General features: G+C 42.3%; 12 non-coding genes across 12 annotated transcripts; all 12 read right to left on the bottom strand.

Annotated features, from left to right (window-relative positions):
- Positions 1–402: 402 nt before the first annotated feature.
- Trnar-ucu (transfer RNA arginine (anticodon UCU)) lies at positions 403–475 on the bottom strand. The gene has a single exon. It is a non-coding gene; the product is annotated as a tRNA-Arg (tRNA).
- A 1,292-nt stretch (positions 476–1,767) lies between these two features.
- Trnar-ucu (transfer RNA arginine (anticodon UCU)) lies at positions 1,768–1,840 on the bottom strand. The gene has a single exon. It is a non-coding gene; the product is annotated as a tRNA-Arg (tRNA).
- Positions 1,841–3,134: 1,294 nt separating this feature from the next.
- On the bottom strand, positions 3,135–3,207 carry Trnar-ucu (transfer RNA arginine (anticodon UCU)). Its single transcript has one exon. It is a non-coding gene; the product is annotated as a tRNA-Arg (tRNA).
- Positions 3,208–4,499: 1,292 nt separating this feature from the next.
- Positions 4,500–4,572, bottom strand: Trnar-ucu (transfer RNA arginine (anticodon UCU)). Its single transcript has one exon. It is a non-coding gene; the product is annotated as a tRNA-Arg (tRNA).
- Positions 4,573–5,864: 1,292 nt separating this feature from the next.
- Positions 5,865–5,937, bottom strand: Trnar-ucu (transfer RNA arginine (anticodon UCU)). Its single transcript has one exon. It is a non-coding gene; the product is annotated as a tRNA-Arg (tRNA).
- A 1,290-nt stretch (positions 5,938–7,227) lies between these two features.
- On the bottom strand, positions 7,228–7,300 carry Trnar-ucu (transfer RNA arginine (anticodon UCU)). Its single transcript has one exon. It is a non-coding gene; the product is annotated as a tRNA-Arg (tRNA).
- A 1,292-nt stretch (positions 7,301–8,592) lies between these two features.
- Positions 8,593–8,665, bottom strand: Trnar-ucu (transfer RNA arginine (anticodon UCU)). The gene has a single exon. It is a non-coding gene; the product is annotated as a tRNA-Arg (tRNA).
- Positions 8,666–9,957: 1,292 nt separating this feature from the next.
- On the bottom strand, positions 9,958–10,030 carry Trnar-ucu (transfer RNA arginine (anticodon UCU)). The gene has a single exon. It is a non-coding gene; the product is annotated as a tRNA-Arg (tRNA).
- A 1,292-nt stretch (positions 10,031–11,322) lies between these two features.
- On the bottom strand, positions 11,323–11,395 carry Trnar-ucu (transfer RNA arginine (anticodon UCU)). The gene has a single exon. It is a non-coding gene; the product is annotated as a tRNA-Arg (tRNA).
- Positions 11,396–12,688: 1,293 nt separating this feature from the next.
- Trnar-ucu (transfer RNA arginine (anticodon UCU)) lies at positions 12,689–12,761 on the bottom strand. Its single transcript has one exon. It is a non-coding gene; the product is annotated as a tRNA-Arg (tRNA).
- Positions 12,762–14,054: 1,293 nt separating this feature from the next.
- Positions 14,055–14,127, bottom strand: Trnar-ucu (transfer RNA arginine (anticodon UCU)). Its single transcript has one exon. It is a non-coding gene; the product is annotated as a tRNA-Arg (tRNA).
- Positions 14,128–15,420: 1,293 nt separating this feature from the next.
- On the bottom strand, positions 15,421–15,493 carry Trnar-ucu (transfer RNA arginine (anticodon UCU)). Its single transcript has one exon. It is a non-coding gene; the product is annotated as a tRNA-Arg (tRNA).
- Between the last annotated feature and the right edge of the window lie 6,892 nt (positions 15,494–22,385).

Here is a 22,385-nt window from a genome sequence, read left to right as displayed (position 1 = left end):
TGTGGCCGAGAAAACTGTAACCCTCTCATCTTGGGCTGAAAGAATTATACATTATGATTGGGCTTACATACATTGACTCGTGAAGTAATACAAAATTATTTCAGTCTTCATTGTATTTGTTTCTGTACAAAATGTGCGTTCTATTGCTATCTGTAGGTAAAAACTGGGTATTGAAAGATAATTTCCGTGAACAGGCACGTGAATATATGGTTCCGTTTCTACAGCATTTACATATAACAGCGTCATGGATAACAGATCATGGAGAATTTTGCTTGTATGTGTAAGGTTAACACACTTCACAATAGAACTGAGGTCACAACAATTTTCACGTTTTGAAGACGCTTGTTGTTACCCATATGTCAATACCCATCTTGTGATTGGCAGACATTTTTAAAAATTGCCCGTCCCTTGTGGGGATCGAACCCACGACCTTTGGATTAGAAGTCCAACGCGCTATCCTCTGCGCCAAAGGGACGCTGTGCAAGTTCTTTGCTCAGATGTAAGTGATTGTGCAAGACATGACCCCCCGTGCTACATGTCTCGCGTCACTTTTCTGATTTGGTGTTGTCATTGGATCTGTTTTTCAAGGCTTTGATGTCCATTCTAATTGTTAGGCTAACTTTCATAGTTGTCTGAAGCAATTAGATCAAAGACTCATTATTTATGCAACAGACACGATACGTCGCTCCGAATCGCTCTGTTTACCATAGCCCTACTGATTTATACACCTGCGTATTGACAGAGTTTCTCTATATAGTCATAGTAACACAGTCCTGCTATTAGATCCGCTCACGTGCACTGCTTAAAGGTAAATGGGAATTGCATTCTTTAGAACAGCATCCGCTCACAAAGTGGTAAACGACGCACTGGAAACACTGTACAATTAGTAACATTTTTTGACTTTGGTCGACTGCTGTGTCACAGCCGGTCCCCATCATATGTATACACTCCAACAACGGACGTGTGTGTCCTGTTAGCACATTTACCAGGGAGGTTAGCTGCATCACCTCCCTAGCAATTTCATGCCGTCCTCGAAGCGTCAGCCATTGCTTGCTGACAGTGTGCTTCGATGAGAAGTGGCCAGATGATGCATCTCTCTCGCCGTCAGTTATAGGCGGGAATCATACTTAATGTAGTTTTCTGCAAGCGTCAGTCGACATCAGACATCTCTGTCTGACCTTTGCCCTTAATGTATCCAGCAAGCTGCCTCCTGACCGTCTCCAGTAAAAGTCCCCTTCGGCAAGCCCCTTGTGCTGAAGGGAAAATTGCCGCCGTTTCTATAGATACAGAGTGTCATTGTTTAATGGGTACAGTTAAGGAACCATAGTAAAATGTCTTGTTGTGAAACTGTCTACTTTTCTCACTTGTGGCCGAGAAAACTGTAACCCTCTCATCTTGGGCTGAAAGAATTATACATTATGATTGGGCTTACATACATTGACTCGTGAAGTAATACAAAATTATTTCAGTCTTCATTGTATTTGTTTCTGTACAAAATGTGCGTTCTATTGCTATCTGTAGGTAAAAACTGGGTATTGAAAGATAATTTCCGTGAACAGGCACGTGAATATATGGTTCCGTTTCTACAGCATTTACATATAACAGCGTCATGGATAACAGATCATGGAGAATTTTGCTTGTATGTGTAAGGTTAACACACTTCACAATAGAACTGAGGTCACAACAATTTTCACGTTTTGAAGACGCTTGTTGTTACCCATATGTCAATACCCATCTTGTGATTGGCAGACATTTTTAAAAATTGCCCGTCCCTTGTGGGGATCGAACCCACGACCTTTGGATTAGAAGTCCAACGCGCTATCCTCTGCGCCAAAGGGACGCTGTGCAAGTTCTTTGCTCAGATGTAAGTGATTGTGCAAGACATGACCCCCCCGTGCTACATGTCTCGCGTCACTTTTCTGATTTGGTGTTGTCATTGGATCTGTTTTTCAAGGCTTTGATGTCCATTCTAATTGTTAGGCTAACTTTCATAGTTGTCTGAAGCAATTAGATCAAAGACTCATTATTTATGCAACAGACACGATACGTCGCTCCGAATCGCTCTGTTTACCATAGCCCTACTGATTTATACACCTGCGTATTGACAGAGTTTCTCTATATAGTCATAGTAACACAGTCCTGCTATTAGATCCGCTCACGTGCACTGCTTAAAGGTAAATGGGAATTGCATTCTTTAGAACAGCATCCGCTCACAAAGTGGTAAACGACGCACTGGAAACACTGTACAATTAGTAACATTTTTTGACTTTGGTCGACTGCTGTGTCACAGCCGGTCCCCATCATATGTATACACTCCAACAACGGACGTGTGTGTCCTGTTAGCACATTTACCAGGGAGGTTAGCTGCATCACCTCCCTAGCAATTTCATGCCGTCCTCGAAGCGTCAGCCATTGCTTGCTGACAGTGTGCTTCGATGAGAAGTGGCCAGATGATGCATCTCTCTCGCCGTCAGTTATAGGCGGGAATCATACTTAATGTAGTTTTCTGCAAGCGTCAGTCGACATCAGACATCTCTGTCTGACCTTTGCCCTTAATGTATCCAGCAAGCTGCCTCCTGACCGTCTCCAGTAAAAGTCCCCTTCGGCAAGCCCCTTGTGCTGAAGGGAAAATTGCCGCTGTTTCTATAGATACAGAGTGTCATTGTTTAATGGGTACAGTTAAGGAACCATAGTAAAATGTCTTGTTGTGAAACTGTCTACTTTTCTCACTTGTGGCCGAGAAAACTGTAACCCTCTCATCTTGGGCTGAAAGAATTATACATTATGATTGGGCTTACATACATTGACTCGTGAAGTAATACAAAATTATTTCAGTCTTCATTGTATTTGTTTCTGTACAAAATGTGCGTTCTATTGCTATCTGTAGGTAAAAAACTGGGTATTGAAAGATAATTTCCGTGAACAGGCACGTGAATATATGGTTCCGTTTCTACAGCATTTACATATAACAGCGTCATGGATAACAGATCATGGAGAATTTTGCTTGTATGTGTAAGGTTAACACACTTCACAATAGAACTGAGGTCACAACAATTTTCACGTTTTGAAGACGCTTGTTGTTACCCATATGTCAATACCCATCTTGTGATTGGCAGACATTTTTAAAAATTGCCCGTCCCTTGTGGGGATCGAACCCACGACCTTTGGATTAGAAGTCCAACGCGCTATCCTCTGCGCCAAAGGGACGCTGTGCAAGTTCTTTGCTCAGATGTAAGTGATTGTGCAAGACATGACCCCCCGTGCTACATGTCTCGCGTCACTTTTCTGATTTGGTGTTGTCATTGGATCTGTTTTTCAAGGCTTTGATGTCCATTCTAATTGTTAGGCTAACTTTCATAGTTGTCTGAAGCAATTAGATCAAAGACTCATTATTTATGCAACAGACACGATACGTCGCTCCGAATCGCACTGTTTACCATAGCCCTACTGATTTATACACCTGCGTATTGACAGAGTTTCTCTATATAGTCATAGTAACACAGTCCTGCTATTAGATCCGCTCACGTGCACTGCTTAAAGGTAAATGGGAATTGCATTCTTTAGAACAGCATCCGCTCACAAAGTGGTAAACGACGCACTGGAAACACTGTACAATTAGTAACATTTTTTGACTTTGGTCGACTGCTGTGTCACAGCCGGTCCCCATCATATGTATACACTCCAACAACGGACGTGTGTGTCCTGTTAGCACATTTACCAGGGAGGTTAGCTGCATCACCTCCCTAGCAATTTCATGCCGTCCTCGAAGCGTCAGCCATTGCTTGCTGACAGTGTGCTTCGATGAGAAGTGGCCAGATGATGCATCTCTCTCGCCGTCAGTTATAGGCGGGAATCATACTTAACGTAGTTTTCTGCAAGCGTCAGTCGACATCAGACATCTCTGTCTGACCTTTGCCCTTAATGTATCCAGCAAGCTGCCTCCTGACCGTCTCCAGTAAAAGTCCCCTTCGGCAAGCCCCTTGTGCTGAAGGGAAAATTGCCGCCGTTTCTATAGATACAGAGTGTCATTGTTTAATGGGTACAGTTAAGGAACCATAGTAAAATGTCTTGTTGTGAAACTGTCTACTTTTCTCACTTGTGGCCGAGAAAACTGTAACCCTCTCATCTTGGGCTGAAAGAATTATACATTATGATTGGGCTTACATACATTGACTCGTGAAGTAATACAAAATTATTTCAGTCTTCATTGTATTTGTTTCTGTACAAAATGTGCGTTCTATTGCTATCTGTAGGTAAAAACTGGGTATTGAAAGATAATTTCCGTGAACAGGCACGTGAATATATGGTTCCGTTTCTACAGCATTTACAGATAACAGCGTCATGGATAACAGATCATGGAGAATTTTGCTTGTATGTGTAAGGTTAACACACTTCACAATAGAACTGAGGTCACAACAATTTTCACGTTTTGAAGACGCTTGTTGTTACCCATATGTCAATACCCATCTTGTGATTGGCAGACATTTTTAAAAATTGCCCGTCCCTTGTGGGGATCGAACCCACGACCTTTGGATTAGAAGTCCAACGCGCTATCCTCTGCGCCAAAGGGACGCTGTGCAAGTTCTTTGCTCAGATGTAAGTGATTGTGCAAGACATGACCCCCCGTGCTACATGTCTCGCGTCACTTTTCTGATTTGGTGTTGTCATTGGATCTGTTTTTCAAGGCTTTGATGTCCATTCTAATTGTTAGGCTAACTTTCATAGTTGTCTGAAGCAATTAGATCAAAGACTCATTATTTATGCAACAGACACGATACGTCGCTCCGAATCGCTCTGTTTACCATAGCCCTACTGATTTATACACCTGCGTATTGACAGAGTTTCTCTATATAGTCATAGTAACACAGTCCTGCTATTAGATCCGCTCACGTGCACTGCTTAAAGGTAAATGGGAATTGCATTCTTTAGAACAGCATCCGCTCACAAAGTGGTAAACGACGCACTGGAAACACTGTACAATTAGTAACATTTTTTGACTTTGGTCGACTGCTGTGTCACAGCCGGTCCCCATCATATGTATACACTCCAACAACGGACGTGTGTGTCCTGTTAGCACATTTACCAGGGAGGTTAGCTGCATCACCTCCCTAGCAATTTCATGCCGTCCTCGAAGCGTCAGCCATTGCTTGCTGACAGTGTGCTTCGATGAGAAGTGGCCAGATGATGCATCTCTCTCGCCGTCAGTTATAGGCGGGAATCATACTTAATGTAGTTTTCTGCAAGCGTCAGTCGACATCAGACATCTCTGTCTGACCTTTGCCCTTAATGTATCCAGCAAGCTGCCTCCTGACCGTCTCCAGTAAAAGTCCCCTTCGGCAAGCCCCTTGTGCTGAAGGGAAAATTGCCGCCGTTTCTATAGATACAGAGTGTCATTGTTTAATGGGTACAGTTAAGGAACCATAGTAAAATGTCTTGTTGTGAAACTGTCTACTTTTCTCACTTGTGGCCGAGAAAACTGTAACCCTCTCATCTTGGGCTGAAAGAATTATACATTATGATTGGGCTTACATACATTGACTCGTGAAGTAATACAAAATTATTTCAGTCTTCATTGTATTTGTTTCTGTACAAAATGTGCGTTCTATTGCTATCTGTAGGTAAAAACTGGGTATTGAAAGATAATTTCCGTGAACAGGCACGTGAATATATGGTTCCGTTTCTACAGCATTTACATATAACAGCGTCATGGATAACAGATCATGGAGAATTTTGCTTGTATGTGTAAGGTTAACACACTTCACAATAGAACTGAGGTCACAACAATTTTCACGTTTTGAAGACGCTTGTTGTTACCCATATGTCAATACCCATCTTGTGATTGGCAGACATTTTTAAAAATTGCCCGTCCCTTGTGGGGATCGAACCCACGACCTTTGGATTAGAAGTCCAACGCGCTATCCTCTGCGCCAAAGGGACGCTGTGCAAGTTCTTTGCTCAGATGTAAGTGATTGTGCAAGACATGACCCCCGTGCTACATGTCTCGCGTCACTTTTCTGATTTGGTGTTGTCATTGGATCTGTTTTTCAAGGCTTTGATGTCCATTCTAATTGTTAGGCTAACTTTCATAGTTGTCTGAAGCAATTAGATCAAAGACTCATTATTTATGCAACAGACACGATACGTCGCTCCGAATCGCTCTGTTTACCATAGCCCTACTGATTTATACACCTGCGTATTGACAGAGTTTCTCTATATAGTCATAGTAACACAGTCCTGCTATTAGATCCGCTCACGTGCACTGCTTAAAGGTAAATGGGAATTGCATTCTTTAGAACAGCATCCGCTCACAAAGTGGTAAACGACGCACTGGAAACACTGTACAATTAGTAACATTTTTTGACTTTGGTCGACTGCTGTGTCACAGCCGGTCCCCATCATATGTATACACTCCAACAACGGACGTGTGTGTCCTGTTAGCACATTTACCAGGGAGGTTAGCTGCATCACCTCCCTAGCAATTTCATGCCGTCCTCGAAGCGTCAGCCATTGCTTGCTGACAGTGTGCTTCGATGAGAAGTGGCCAGTGATGCATCTCTCTCGCCGTCAGTTATAGGCGGGAATCATACTTAATGTAGTTTTCTGCAAGCGTCAGTCGACATCAGACATCTCTGTCTGACCTTTGCCCTTAATGTATCCAGCAAGCTGCCTCCTGACCGTCTCCAGTAAAAGTCCCCTTCGGCAAGCCCCTTGTGCTGAAGGGAAAATTGCCGCCGTTTCTATAGATACAGAGTGTCATTGTTTAATGGGTACAGTTAAGGAACCATAGTAAAATGTCTTGTTGTGAAACTGTCTACTTTTCTCACTTGTGGCCGAGAAAACTGTAACCCTCTCATCTTGGGCTGAAAGAATTATACATTATGATTGGGCTTACATACATTGACTCGTGAAGTAATACAAAATTTTTTCAGTCTTCATTGTATTTGTTTCTGTACAAAATGTGCGTTCTATTGCTATCTGTAGGTAAAAACTGGGTATTGAAAGATAATTTCCGTGAACAGGCACGTGAATATATGGTTCCGTTTCTACAGCATTTACATATAACAGCGTCATGGATAACAGATCATGGAGAATTTTGCTTGTATGTGTAAGGTTAACACACTTCACAATAGAACTGAGGTCACAACAATTTTCACGTTTTGAAGACGCTTGTTGTTACCCATATGTCAATACCCATCTTGTGATTGGCAGACATTTTTAAAAATTGCCCGTCCCTTGTGGGGATCGAACCCACGACCTTTGGATTAGAAGTCCAACGCGCTATCCTCTGCGCCAAAGGGACGCTGTGCAAGTTCTTTGCTCAGATGTAAGTGATTGTGCAAGACATGACCCCCCGTGCTACATGTCTCGCGTCACTTTTCTGATTTGGTGTTGTCATTGGATCTGTTTTTCAAGGCTTTGATGTCCATTCTAATTGTTAGGCTAACTTTCATAGTTGTCTGAAGCAATTAGATCAAAGACTCATTATTTATGCAACAGACACGATACGTCGCTCCGAATCGCTCTGTTTACCATAGCCCTACTGATTTATACACCTGCGTATTGACAGAGTTTCTCTATATAGTCATAGTAACACAGTCCTGCTATTAGATCCGCTCACGTGCACTGCTTAAAGGTAAATGGGAATTGCATTCTTTAGAACAGCATCCGCTCACAAAGTGGTAAACGACGCACTGGAAACACTGTACAATTAGTAACATTTTTTGACTTTGGTCGACTGCTGTGTCACAGCCGGTCCCCATCATATGTATACACTCCAACAACGGACGTGTGTGTCCTGTTAGCACATTTACCAGGGAGGTTAGCTGCATCACCTCCCTAGCAATTTCATGCCGTCCTCGAAGCGTCAGCCATTGCTTGCTGACAGTGTGCTTCGATGAGAAGTGGCCAGATGATGCATCTCTCTCGCCGTCAGTTATAGGCGGGAATCATACTTAATGTAGTTTTATGCAAGCGTCAGTCGACATCAGACATCTCTGTCTGACCTTTGCCCTTAATGTATCCAGCAAGCTGCCTCCTGACCGTCTCCAGTAAAAGTCCCCTTCGGCAAGCCCCTTGTGCTGAAGGGAAAATTGCCGCCGTTTCTATAGATACAGAGTGTCATTGTTTAATGGGTACAGTTAAGGAACCATAGTAAAATGTCTTGTTGTGAAACTGTCTACTTTTCTCACTTGTGGCCGAGAAAACTGTAACCCTCTCATCTTGGGCTGAAAGAATTATACATTATGATTGGGCTTACATACATTGACTCGTGAAGTAATACAAAATTATTTCAGTCTTCATTGTATTTGTTTCTGTACAAAATGTGCGTTCTATTGCTATCTGTAGGTAAAAACTGGGTATTGAAAGATAATTTCCGTGAACAGGCACGTGAATATATGGTTCCGTTTCTACAGCATTTACATATAACAGCGTCATGGATAACAGATCATGGAGAATTTTGCTTGTATGTGTAAGGTTAACACACTTCACAATAGAACTGAGGTCACAACAATTTTCACGTTTTGAAGACGCTTGTTGTTGCCCATATGTCAATACCCATCTTGTGATTGGCAGACATTTTTAAAAATTGCCCGTCCCTTGTGGGGATCGAACCCACGACCTTTGGATTAGAAGTCCAACGCGCTATCCTCTGCGCCAAAGGGACGCTGTGCAAGTTCTTTGCTCAGATGTAAGTGATTGTGCAAGACATGACCCCCCGTGCTACATGTCTCGCGTCACTTTTCTGATTTGGTGTTGTCATTGGATCTGTTTTTCAAGGCTTTGATGTCCATTCTAATTGTTAGGCTAACTTTCATAGTTGTCTGAAGCAATTAGATCAAAGACTCATTATTTATGCAACAGACACGATACGTCGCTCCGAATCGCTCTGTTTACCATAGCCCTACTGATTTATACACCTGCGTATTGACAGAGTTTCTCTATATAGTCATAGTAACACAGTCCTGCTATTAGATCCGCTCACGTGCACTGCTTAAAGGTAAATGGGAATTGCATTCTTTAGAACAGCATCCGCTCACAAAGTGGTAAACGACGCACTGGAAACACTGTACAATTAGTAACATTTTTTGACTTTGGTCGACTGCTGTGTCACAGCCGGTCCCCATCATATGTATACACTCCAACAACGGACGTGTGTGTCCTGTTAGCACATTTACCAGGGAGGTTAGCTGCATCACCTCCCTAGCAATTTCATGCCGTCCTCGAAGCGTCAGCCATTGCTTGCTGACAGTGTGCTTCGATGAGAAGTGGCCAGATGATGCATCTCTCTCGCCGTCAGTTATAGGCGGGAATCATACTTAATGTAGTTTTCTGCAAGCGTCAGTCGACATCAGACATCTCTGTCTGACCTTTGCCCTTAATGTATCCAGCAAGCTGCCTCCTGACCGTCTCCAGTAAAAGTCCCCTTCGGCAAGCCCCTTGTGCTGAAGGGAAAATTGCCGCCGTTTCTATAGATACAGAGTGTCATTGTTTAATGGGTACAGTTAAGGAACCATAGTAAAATGTCTTGTTGTGAAACTGTCTACTTTTCTCACTTGTGGCCGAGAAAACTGTAACCCTCTCATCTTGGGCTGAAAGAATTATACATTATGATTGGGCTTACATACATTGACTCGTGAAGTAATACAAAATTATTTCAGTCTTCATTGTATTTGTTTCTGTACAAAATGTGCGTTCTATTGCTATCTGTAGGTAAAAACTGGGTATTGAAAGATAATTTCCGTGAACAGGCACGTGAATATATGGTTCCGTTTCTACAGCATTTACATATAACAGCGTCATGGATAACAGATCATGGAGAATTTTGCTTGTATGTGTAAGGTTAACACACTTCACAATAGAACTGAGGTCACAACAATTTTCACGTTTTGAAGACGCTTGTTGTTACCCATATGTCAATACCCATCTTGTGATTGGCAGACATTTTTAAAAATTGCCCGTCCCTTGTGGGGATCGAACCCACGACCTTTGGATTAGAAGTCCAACGCGCTATCCTCTGCGCCAAAGGGACGCTGTGCAAGTTCTTTGCTCAGATGTAAGTGATTGTGCAAGACATGACCCCCCGTGCTACATGTCTCGCGTCACTTTTCTGATTTGGTGTTGTCATTGGATCTGTTTTTCAAGGCTTTGATGTCCATTCTAATTGTTAGGCTAACTTTCATAGTTGTCTGAAGCAATTAGATCAAAGACTCATTATTTATGCAACAGACACGATACGTCGCTCCGAATCGCTCTGTTTACCATAGCCCTACTGATTTATACACCTGCGTATTGACAGAGTTTCTCTATATAGTCATAGTAACACAGTCCTGCTATTAGATCCGCTCACGTGCACTGCTTAAAGGTAAATGGGAATTGCATTCTTTAGAACAGCATCCGCTCACAAAGTGGTAAACGACGCACTGGAAACACTGTACAATTAGTAACATTTTTTGACTTTGGTCGACTGCTGTGTCACAGCCGGTCCCCATCATATGTATACACTCCAACAACGGACGTGTGTGTCCTGTTAGCACATTTACCAGGGAGGTTAGCTGCATCACCTCCCTAGCAATTTCATGCCGTCCTCGAAGCGTCAGCCATTGCTTGCTGACAGTGTGCTTCGATGAGAAGTGGCCAGATGATGCATCTCTCTCGCCGTCAGTTATAGGCGGGAATCATACTTAATGTAGTTTTCTGCAAGCGTCAGTCGACATCAGACATCTCTGTCTGACCTTTGCCCTTAATGTATCCAGCAAGCTGCCTCCTGACCGTCTCCAGTAAAAGTCCCCTTCGGCAAGCCCCTTGTGCTGAAGGGAAAATTGCCGCCGTTTCTATAGATACAGAGTGTCATTGTTTAATGGGTACAGTTAAGGAACCATAGTAAAATGTCTTGTTGTGAAACTGTCTACTTTTCTCACTTGTGGCCGAGAAAACTGTAACCCTCTCATCTTGGGCTGAAAGAATTATACATTATGATTGGGCTTACATACATTGACTCGTGAAGTAATACAAAATTATTTCAGTCTTCATTGTATTTGTTTCTGTACAAAATGTGCGTTCTATTGCTATCTGTAGGTAAAAACTGGGTATTGAAAGATAATTTCCGTGAACAGGCACGTGAATATATGGTTCCGTTTCTACAGCATTTACATATAACAGCGTCATGGATAACAGATCATGGAGAATTTTGCTTGTATGTGTAAGGTTAACACACTTCACAATAGAACTGAGGTCACAACAATTTTCACGTTTTGAAGACGCTTGTTGTTACCCATATGTCAATACCCATCTTGTGATTGGCAGACATTTTTAAAAATTGCCCGTCCCTTGTGGGGATCGAACCCACGACCTTTGGATTAGAAGTCCAACGCGCTATCCTCTGCGCCAAAGGGACGCTGTGCAAGTTCTTTGCTCAGATGTAAGTGATTGTGCAAGACATGACCCCCCCGTGCTACATGTCTCGCGTCACTTTTCTGATTTGGTGTTGTCATTGGATCTGTTTTTCAAGGCTTTGATGTCCATTCTAATTGTTAGGCTAACTTTCATAGTTGTCTGAAGCAATTAGATCAAAGACTCATTATTTATGCAACAGACACGATACGTCGCTGCGAATCGCTCTGTTTACCATAGCCCTACTGATTTATACACCTGCGTATTGACAGAGTTTCTCTATATAGTCATAGTAACACAGTCCTGCTATTAGATCCGCTCACGTGCACTGCTTAAAGGTAAATGGGAATTGCATTCTTTAGAACAGCATCCGCTCACAAAGTGGTAAACGACGCACTGGAAACACTGTACAATTAGTAACATTTTTTGACTTTGGTCGACTGCTGTGTCACAGCCGGTCCCCATCATATGTATACACTCCAACAACGGACGTGTGTGTCCTGTTAGCACATTTACCAGGGAGGTTAGCTGCATCACCTCCCTAGCAATTTCATGCCGTCCTCGAAGCGTCAGCCATTGCTTGCTGACAGTGTACTTCGATGAGAAGTGGCCAGATGATGCATCTCTCTCGCCGTCAGTTATAGGCGGGAATCATACTTAATGTAGTTTTATGCAAGCGTCAGTCGACATCAGACATCTCTGTCTGACCTTTGCCCTTAATGTATCCAGCAAGCTGCCTCCTGACCGTCTCCAGTAAAAGTCCCCTTCGGCAAGCCCCTTGTGCTGAAGGGAAAATTGCCGCCGTTTCTATAGATACAGAGTGTCATTGTTTAATGGGTACAGTTAAGGAACCATAGTAAAATGTCTTGTTGTGAAACTGTCTACTTTTCGCACTTGTGGCCGAGAAAACTGTAACCCTCTCATCTTGGGCTGAAAGAATTATACATTATGATTGGGCTTACATACATTGACTCGTGAAGTAATACAAAATTATTTCAGTCTTCATTGTATTTGTTTCTGTACAAAATGTGCGTTCTATTGCTATCTGTAGGTAAAAACTGGGTATTGAAAGATAATTTCCGTGAACAGGCACGTGAATATATGGTTCCGTTTCTACAGCATTTACATATAACAGCGTCATGGATAACAGATCATGGAGAATTTTGCTTGTATGTGTAAGGTTAACACACTTCACAATAGAACTGAGGTCACAACAATTTTCACGTTTTGAAGACGCTTGTTGTTACCCATATGTCAATACCCATCTTGTGATTGGCAGACATTTTTAAAAATTGCCCGTCCCTTGTGGGGATCGAACCCACGACCTTTGGATTAGAAGTCCAACGCGCTATCCTCTGCGCCAAAGGGACGCTGTGCAAGTTCTTTGCTCAGATGTAAGTGATTGTGCAAGACATGACCCCCCCGTGCTACATGTCTCGCGTCACTTTTCTGATTTGGTGTTGTCATTGGATCTGTTTTTCAAGGCTTTGATGTCCATTCTAATTGTTAGGCTAACTTTCATAGTTGTCTGAAGCAATTAGATCAAAGACTCATTATTTATGCAACAGACACGATACGTCGCTGCGAATCGCTCTGTTTACCATAGCCCTACTGATTTATACACCTGCGTATTGACAGAGTTTCTCTATATAGTCATAGTAACACAGTCCTGCTATTAGATCCGCTCACGTGCACTGCTTAAAGGTAAATGGGAATTGCATTCTTTAGAACAGCATCCGCTCACAAAGTGGTAAACGACGCACTGGAAACACTGTACAATTAGTAACATTTTTTGACTTTGGTCGACTGCTGTGTCACAGCCGGTCCCCATCATATGTATACACTCCAACAACGGACGTGTGTGTCCTGTTAGCACATTTACCAGGGAGGTTAGCTGCATCACCTCCCTAGCAATTTCATGCCGTCCTCGAAGCGTCAGCCATTGCTTGCTGACAGTGTGCTTCGATGAGAAGTGGCCAGATGATGCATCTCTCTCGCCGTCAGTTATAGGCGGGAATCATACTTAATGTAGTTTTCTGCAAGCGTCAGTCGACATCAGACATCTCTGTCTGACCTTTGCCCTTAATGTATCCAGCAAGCTGCCTCCTGACCGTCTCCAGTAAAAGTCCCCTTCGGCAAGCCCCTTGTGCTGAAGGGAAAATTGCCGCCGTTTCTATAGATACAGAGTGTCATTGTTTAATGGGTACAGTTAAGGAACCATAGTAAAATGTCTTGTTGTGAAACTGTCTACTTTTCGCACTTGTGGCCGAGAAAACTGTAACCCTCTCATCTTGGGCTGAAAGAATTATACATTATGATTGGGCTTACATACATTGACTCGTGAAGTAATACAAAATTATTTCAGTCTTCATTGTATTTGTTTCTGTACAAAATGTGCGTTCTATTGCTATCTGTAGGTAAAAACTGGGTATTGAAAGATAATTTCCGTGAACAGGCACGTGAATATATGGTTCCGTTTCTACAGCATTTACATATAACAGCGTCATGGATAACAGATCATGGAGAATTTTGCTTGTATGTGTAAGGTTAACACACTTCACAATAGAACTGAGGTCACAACAATTTTCACGTTTTGAAGACGCTTGTTGTTACCCATATGTCAATACCCATCTTGTGATTGGCAGACATTTTTAAAAATTGCCCGTCCCTTGTGGGGATCGAACCCACGACCTTTGGATTAGAAGTCCAACGCGCTATCCTCTGCGCCAAAGGGACGCTGTGCAAGTTCTTTGCTCAGATGTAAGTGATTGTGCAAGACATGACCCCCCCGTGCTACATGTCTCGCGTCACTTTTCTGATTTGGTGTTGTCATTGGATCTGTTTTTCAAGGCTTTGATGTCCATTCTAATTGTTAGGCTAACTTTCATAGTTGTCTGAAGCAATTAGATCAAAGACTCATTATTTATGCAACAGACACGATACGTCGCTGCGAATCGCTCTGTTTACCATAGCCCTACTGATTTATACACCTGCGTATTGACAGAGTTTCTCTATATAGTCATAGTAACACAGTCCTGCTATTAGATCCGCTCACGTGCACTGCTTAAAGGTAAATGGGAATTGCATTCTTTAGAACAGCATCCGCTCACAAAGTGGTAAACGACGCACTGGAAACACTGTACAATTAGTAACATTTTTTGACTTTGGTCGACTGCTGTGTCACAGCCGGTCCCCATCATATGTATACACTCCAACAACGGACGTGTGTGTCCTGTTAGCACATTTACCAGGGAGGTTAGCTGCATCACCTCCCTAGCAATTTCATGCCGTCCTCGAAGCGTCAGCCATTGCTTGCTGACAGTGTACTTCGATGAGAAGTGGCCAGATGATGCATCTCTCTCGCCGTCAGTTATAGGCGGGAATCATACTTAATGTAGTTTTATGCAAGCGTCAGTCGACATCAGACATCTCTGTCTGACCTTTGCCCTTAATGTATCCAGCAAGCTGCCTCCTGACCGTCTCCAGTAAAAGTCCCCTTCGGCAAGCCCCTTGTGCTGAAGGGAAAATTGCCGCCGTTTCTATAGATACAGAGTGTCATTGTTTAATGGGTACAGTTAAGGAACCATAGTAAAATGTCTTGTTGTGAAACTGTCTACTTTTCGCACTTGTGGCCGAGAAAACTGTAACCCTCTCATCTTGGGCTGAAAGAATTATACATTATGATTGGGCTTACATACATTGACTCGTGAAGTAATACAAAATTATTTCAGTCTTCATTGTATTTGTTTCTGTACAAAATGTGCGTTCTATTGCTATCTGTAGGTAAAAACTGGGTATTGAAAGATAATTTCCGTGAACAGGCACGTGAATATATGGTTCCGTTTCTACAGCATTTACATATAACAGCGTCATGGATAACAGATCATGGAGAATTTTGCTTGTATGTGTAAGGTTAACACACTTCACAATAGAACTGAGGTCACAACAATTTTCACGTTTTGAAGACGCTTGTTGTTACCCATATGTCAATACCCATCTTGTGATTGGCAGACATTTTTAAAAATTGCCCGTCCCTTGTGGGGATCGAACCCACGACCTTTGGATTAGAAGTCCAACGCGCTATCCTCTGCGCCAAAGGGACGCTGTGCAAGTTCTTTGCTCAGATGTAAGTGATTGTGCAAGACATGACCCCCCCGTGCTACATGTCTCGCGTCACTTTTCTGATTTGGTGTTGTCATTGGATCTGTTTTTCAAGGCTTTGATGTCCATTCTAATTGTTAGGCTAACTTTCATAGTTGTCTGAAGCAATTAGATCAAAGACTCATTATTTATGCAACAGACACGATACGTCGCTGCGAATCGCTCTGTTTACCATAGCCCTACTGATTTATACACCTGCGTATTGACAGAGTTTCTCTATATAGTCATAGTAACACAGTCCTGCTATTAGATCCGCTCACGTGCACTGCTTAAAGGTAAATGGGAATTGCATTCTTTAGAACAGCATCCGCTCACAAAGTGGTAAACGACGCACTGGAAACACTGTACAATTAGTAACATTTTTTGACTTTGGTCGACTGCTGTGTCACAGCCGGTCCCCATCATATGTATACACTCCAACAACGGACGTGTGTGTCCTGTTAGCACATTTACCAGGGAGGTTAGCTGCATCACCTCCCTAGCAATTTCATGCCGTCCTCGAAGCGTCAGCCATTGCTTGCTGACAGTGTGCTTCGATGAGAAGTGGCCAGATGATGCATCTCTCTCGCCGTCAGTTATAGGCGGGAATCATACTTAATGTAGTTTTCTGCAAGCGTCAGCGGAGCGTCAGTCGAGCTAAGTCGCATATGTGGAGCACCGAGAATACCAACTCCGTTGGCGCAACTCGAAACTCGGGGTCTCGCTTGTGAGGAGCTCCTATCAGCTAGCTTGGGTTTAGAAAATCTCATTGAAAGTTTTATGTTGCAGGAGCTGAAACGAAAATTGTTGCCGTTTCTAGAGAAACAGGTTGCCGTTGCTTAACGGAAACTGATAGAGAACCATAGCAAAATATGTGGTTGTGTAAATGTCTGCTTTTCTCACATTGGTCCTGAGGAAAGATTAGCCCTCTGTTCATGGACTGATAGAATTTAAAGCTTATGATTGGGGTTGCATACATTGATTCGTGATGTAATTTAAAATTATTTCACTATTCATCGGAATGATTTCTTTCCAGAATGTGTGTTCTATTGCTTTATTTCCTGCTATAGGTAAATACTGGATACTGAAAGGTAGTTTCCGTGAACAGGTACGTGAAAAGATGGTACAGTTTTTACATCATGTACATATAACAGCGTCATTGATAACTGGGTCGCGAGAAATTTACTTACATGTGTTAGGTAAACATCGTTCAGTAGGTAACTGATGTCACAATAACTTTAGCGTTTTGGTAACGCTAGTTTATCTCTTCTATTTCTTTTGTAATTGAGTAGTTGTGATTTGTTTGCAGTTGTCCTCACAAACAACGCAGCCTTAGTATTCGCTGATGCCTCAAGGTGTTCAAGGCTTTGCATACGCGTTCATCTGAAGATGAGAACATTTATATTGAAGCTAGGGCAAATGGGAACTTACTTCCGTTTCCAGGAACAGTTTTAAAAGGTGTTTCCTGGTCTATTTCCATATTTTTAAAATTATTTTAAGGGCTTTGCTTAACTGTTTTGTATGGTGTGCGTAATGGTACTTTTTACACATTCCATTTCTATGTAGACCTTATATAAATCTGTAAGACCGTCTCCACCGAGGTTAAGGGAAAAGTAACCAGTATAGTGCCCTGTTAACCACATAACAGCATTATTTTTCGATTTTGCGTAGTACGTTTCATCTGATTGTATATTTTTTTGTGTCGACATAATCTGCAGAGGTGCTAGATGGGGACGCTATCTTTTGTGCAATACAAATCCAAGGGTGGACACGATCTCCCCACGTAAACCAGTGCGGAAAAGTGTGGACGAGGTGATAACGAAGGCAGTTGTCTGTCCGGTTGAATGAAGTCTTTCATTAGTGCTGACAATGGTTTTAACCGCTTTGTACAGTGCTGATGTAGTCTTGGATGAATGGCACTGCAGTTAATATTATTCCAGAGTGCACACCAATTGACGCCAGTGTATTTTAATTCAATTTTGTTCCGTCCTTCATGTTTTTTGATATATGATAAAATATCCTTTGTATTAAATTCCTGTGTCGGTTTAGTTTATTTCTCAGATACCTTCTTTCAGTGTAATACACCCGGGTATGTTTTAATTGAAAGCTTATATTTTGCACATTTATTAGTGAATCTGTACTTCCTGGCTTAACTGCGTTGAATAATTTCGCTCTAAAACTCTTAGGGTGACTGTGTATAAAAGTGGACATAGCTTTCACATACAGCAAAGTCGCCTTACTTTTGATGTCAATGAGCGGTAGTCCCTGTGAGTGGGGCCTAAATGTTAATGCCGTGCTCCCTGAATGTTGTGTGTTAACTTCCGCAAATTTTTGGCTGTCATCTGTAAAGGGAGGGCAGTCAGCACCATTCCAAGAGCCTTGTGTTCCGTAACATTTTGAGTCCATTGGAGTATAATGTATAGTTTCATTGATCCTTGCACCTGATGCTGAAAGTATTTATTTTGTTCTGCCTCTGGACTCCACGTTTCGGACTATTATCCATACGTCATTCGTGTAGGCGCCAACCACAGAGTTCGTCCCCGATACTGCAATGCCTGTCAGTTTGTGTTGCAGTTGTCTTAAAAAGTCTCCACAGAGATGACAAAAAGTAACGTCGACTAGGGACTGTCTTGAGACACCCCTCTTTCAATTTCTATCTGTGTTTTTAGTTGGCCGTTGACAGAAACTTTAGCAGACATTTTTGTGGCAACGTTTCTGATGATATCTGTATTTCCTGACAAGAATCCCATTCTTCTCATTGTTTCGAGGAGGTACTTTTGGTCGACCTGATATATAAAAATCGACAAAAACGAGACCTGAGTTAATATTGCTGCAACGTTGAGGGAATAATGTCCCTTTACTGGGCTGCGGTTTGGAGTATTGTCCTTCCAAAGGCCTATGTTTTATGGTGACAGATTATTTTTTCTGTGAGTTTTATGATACTGCTATTTATTATTCGTGCAATAATTTTGTAGTCGGAGTTCAGTAGAGAAATTGGCCGAAGGTTGTTATTTTCTTACATCTTCTGTTTTCTGTGATCAGTACAATTTTACATTCATTGAATTCTGTGGGTATACACTGTCGCTGCAACACTTCGTTGTCAATTTGAGTAATCTTGTCTTCTATCAAACCCTAGTATCGTTTGTAAAACTCGATAGGAAGACCGTCGGGAGCAGGTGATGTTTTTTTCTGTGAGAGAATCGCGGATGTTGTCTAATACTTCTTTGTAAGAAAAAATGGAATAGAGTTGTTCATTATCTTCTCTATTTATTTTAGAGGCCATCGTGCCAAGCAATTCATCATAATGTTCTTCGTGCGTTTTACCTAATTCATGCATGTCGTTATAATCCCTGAATATTTCTCGAATTGTATCGTAATGTGTGGTGAGGGTGGTACCGTCTACCAGTTTAAGTTCCTCCATGAAAGTCCTTCTTCGGTGTCTGCTGTGTTTAATTATTTTGTGTAAAGACGCTGATTCGTCCTCACTGACCGAGTTTGCTTTTTATTTTATTTTGAGTCCTTCCAGTTCTGGTTCCTTCATTTTTATTGGCTTGGCCTTGATCTTTTTAATCTCCTGTATAATTCCATCTACCTGATCAAATAACGCTCTTCAAACACTGCAGTAAAATTCCGTTGACCTTCTGACTTCCTCATTTTGCTCTATACTAAAATATTTCATTATTTTGCGTAATTTCAGCATCACCCTGGGAGTCCACCATTCTAAAACACTGTGATAGTTCGTAAGAGAGCGCAGACACAGTTCCCACGCGCGAGTGAGTGCATCTTATAATTCTTTCTCCGCTAAGACAGCAAATTTCATACAACACTGCCTCCAAAACCAACGAGTTGTCTGTCGGTCTAAATTGTTACAAGCAGTGATGCGGCTGTGATCGGAAAAGCTTGCTGGAATGATGTCTGCCTTTAAGAGTTGTGTCTCTAGGTTCTCTAACACACAGATTCTATCGATTATACTGAAGGAATTGATGCATTCGTAGGTGTATCTGTCGAGTGTCGGTCACTTCACTTTCGTAGCATATGTGAGCGTCAGTGCTTTAACAAGACGACTCAGTTCATGTGAGGAATTAAAGTTGGGGGTCTGATGTTTGGGACTCCACAAACAATTTAAACCGTCTGCTATTAGCAGTTCTTAGCGTCTTTCCTAACAAGGGAACCTCCCCATCGCACCCCCCTCAGATTTAGCTATAAGTTGGAACAGTGGATAGGCCTTGAAAAACTTAACACAGATCAATCGAGAAAACAGGAAGAAGTTGTGTAGAACTATGAAAAAAATTAGCAAAATATACGAACTGAGTAGTCCACGTGCAACATATGCAACTTCGAGGGTGATGTGCAGTCAGGAGCGCCGTGGTCCTGTGGTTAGCGTGAGCAGCTGCCGAATGAAAGGTGCATGATTCAAGTCCTCCCCCGAGTAAAAAATTTACTTTCTTTATTTTCGCAAAGTTATTTTCTGTCCGTTCTTTCATTGACGTCTCTGTTCACTGTAATAAGTTTAGTGTCCGTGTTTTGCGACCGCACCGCAAAACCGTGCGATTAGTAGACGAAAGGACGTGCCTCTCCAATGGGAACTGAAAACATTTCATCGCAAGGTCATAGGTCAACCGATTCCTCCACAGGAAAACACGTCTGATATATTCTATACGATACTGTTGACGGCATGTGCGTCACATGACAGTAATATGTTGTCGACCCACCTAACTTGTACACTTGGCGAATGGATAAAAAGATTCTTCTACCTTGCCCGATTTAGGTTTTCTTGTGGATGTGATTATCACTCCCAAAAAAGTGATCGCATCGGACGGACAGACGAACTGATAATAATTGTCTGAAAACAAAAAATTAAAATTTTTAATCGAGGGAAGACTTGAACCAAGGACCTCTCACTCCAGAGCTGCTCACGCTAACCACAGGACCACGGCGCTCCTGGCTGCACATTGCCCTTGAGGTAGTATATATTGTACGTGGACTACTCAGTTCGTATATTTTGCTAATTTTTTTCATAGTTCCACATAACTTCTTCCTGTTTTCTCGACTGATCTGTGATAAGTTTTTCAAGGCCTATCCACTCTGCCAACTTATAACTAAATCTGAGGGGGGTGCGGTGGGGAGGTTCCCTTGTAAGTAAATAAATAATGTCTTTCTTAAAGAAATCTGGATCTGTTAGAATTATGTGAATTTCGATCGGGTACATACAGGTTAATGATAGTGTCAGCCACAAGGGTTACTTCTATGCCGCGTCCAGATTCCAAAATTTCTACAACACTAACGGGGATACCTGCCCGTACTAAAAGTGTCGTGTTTGCTCAAATTTCAGCTGCAAAATCAATTATTGTGACGTAACCATGTACGGCGAAGTTCGACATTGTCACTTCTTGTAAGAGGTGCAGAACTGTTTTAGAGCTCCGGTTTTCACGCCAGAACGAATCTTATTTATGTATAATGAAGTTATCGTATAAGCATGTAAAATGGCTTGAGATAACATATGGACATAATATGATAACACAGGGAATTAGTTTTAGACATTGCGGGCTTCAGGCAGAAAAACCCAACTAAACAGCGCTGTAAGTTAATGTCAACATCAGTTTCGTACAACCTGTCTGTTGTTAGTGAGCAACCCAGAGGTTTATCGGATTCGTCTGTCTGACTCATGGGTTCGACAACATGTTTTGCATAGTTGCCATCGGTATTGTGAACAGAGTTGGTTCTTTCCATAGTTTTCTGTAAAGTAATCTCTTGTTTGGAAGTCTTCGTTTACGCTTGACTTCTCGGGTGGGGGAGGGAGGGGGGTTAAGGTTCGGTTAATGTTCAATTCGGCAGAGCTAAGACTCACTTTGCGTTACTTGAGCTTTCAAATCTGCATTCTGTTGCAATGAAATCGATTCGCCAGAAGTGGTGTCTGACGATTCTTCGCGATTTCCAGCTGCCTCCTGTTGTTTAGGAGGTGCCGCTGCACCTTCACCATTTGGGTGATGTTTGATAATGGTTCCCTCAGTCCCGTTGTTATCGAACTCTGTTTCTCCTATCGCAGTAATGGATTCAACGGTCGATATTTCAGGACCGAAGTTGTCACCAGATTGTGGAACTGAGACAGCAACACTTGCTATCAGTCGATTGCGCTCATCCTGAGGCTATGGTTGTTTCCATTTCCTCTAGTTGCCGAGGAGCTTCATGGGCTAGACTTTCTAAGCAGACAATGGGTGCTACAAAGTTTCCGATTCGTTTTCTTTTTTTAGGTGCACGGTCTCGGTTAGGGCTTCACCGGTAACTGCCGGGCTAGCACCGGAAACAATGTGATAGATCTGTTCCGTCATTACAACATCACGTAACGTGAGCTTGCGACTTTGCTGCAAATTGTTTTTCAAAACAAACAGGCGACGTGGACAACCCTGCCTGAAATGACCACTTTAGTTACAGACGTGGCATGTTAAAACCTGACCAGAATAAGGTATCTTAGCTGTATAACCACATACCATTAGATGAGACGGAACGTTCATCTTAACCTGCATCTCAACAGCTCTAACTCTGCTATAACACTGCAGCCTGCGCTGACTGGACCACACTTCATTTCAGATACTTCTGACGTCACGATATTTCGACAAGACATCCTTGAGGAACCAGTTTTCAACACACGGAAACTGTTATATTCAACGCCAGCATTAGACATTGTAACTATACTTACAGCCCCGTCGCGGTGAAGGAACTCGATTCGTCCTCCAAACTTCATCAGGAGACGCTACATCACAACAAGATTCAGAAGCTTTGCATAGAGCAGTACTGTTTCAAGTCGTAATAAGCTGTATGGTCAGCCGTTATACCAACAACATACATAATCCAGT

This window comes from Schistocerca nitens, chromosome 1 (genome assembly GCF_023898315.1).
Source record: "Schistocerca nitens isolate TAMUIC-IGC-003100 chromosome 1, iqSchNite1.1, whole genome shotgun sequence".
NCBI classification, from domain to species: Eukaryota; Metazoa; Arthropoda; class Insecta; order Orthoptera; family Acrididae; genus Schistocerca; species Schistocerca nitens.
Note: the sequence above shows the minus strand (reverse complement) of the source record. Positions and strands in the feature narration are given on the sequence as shown.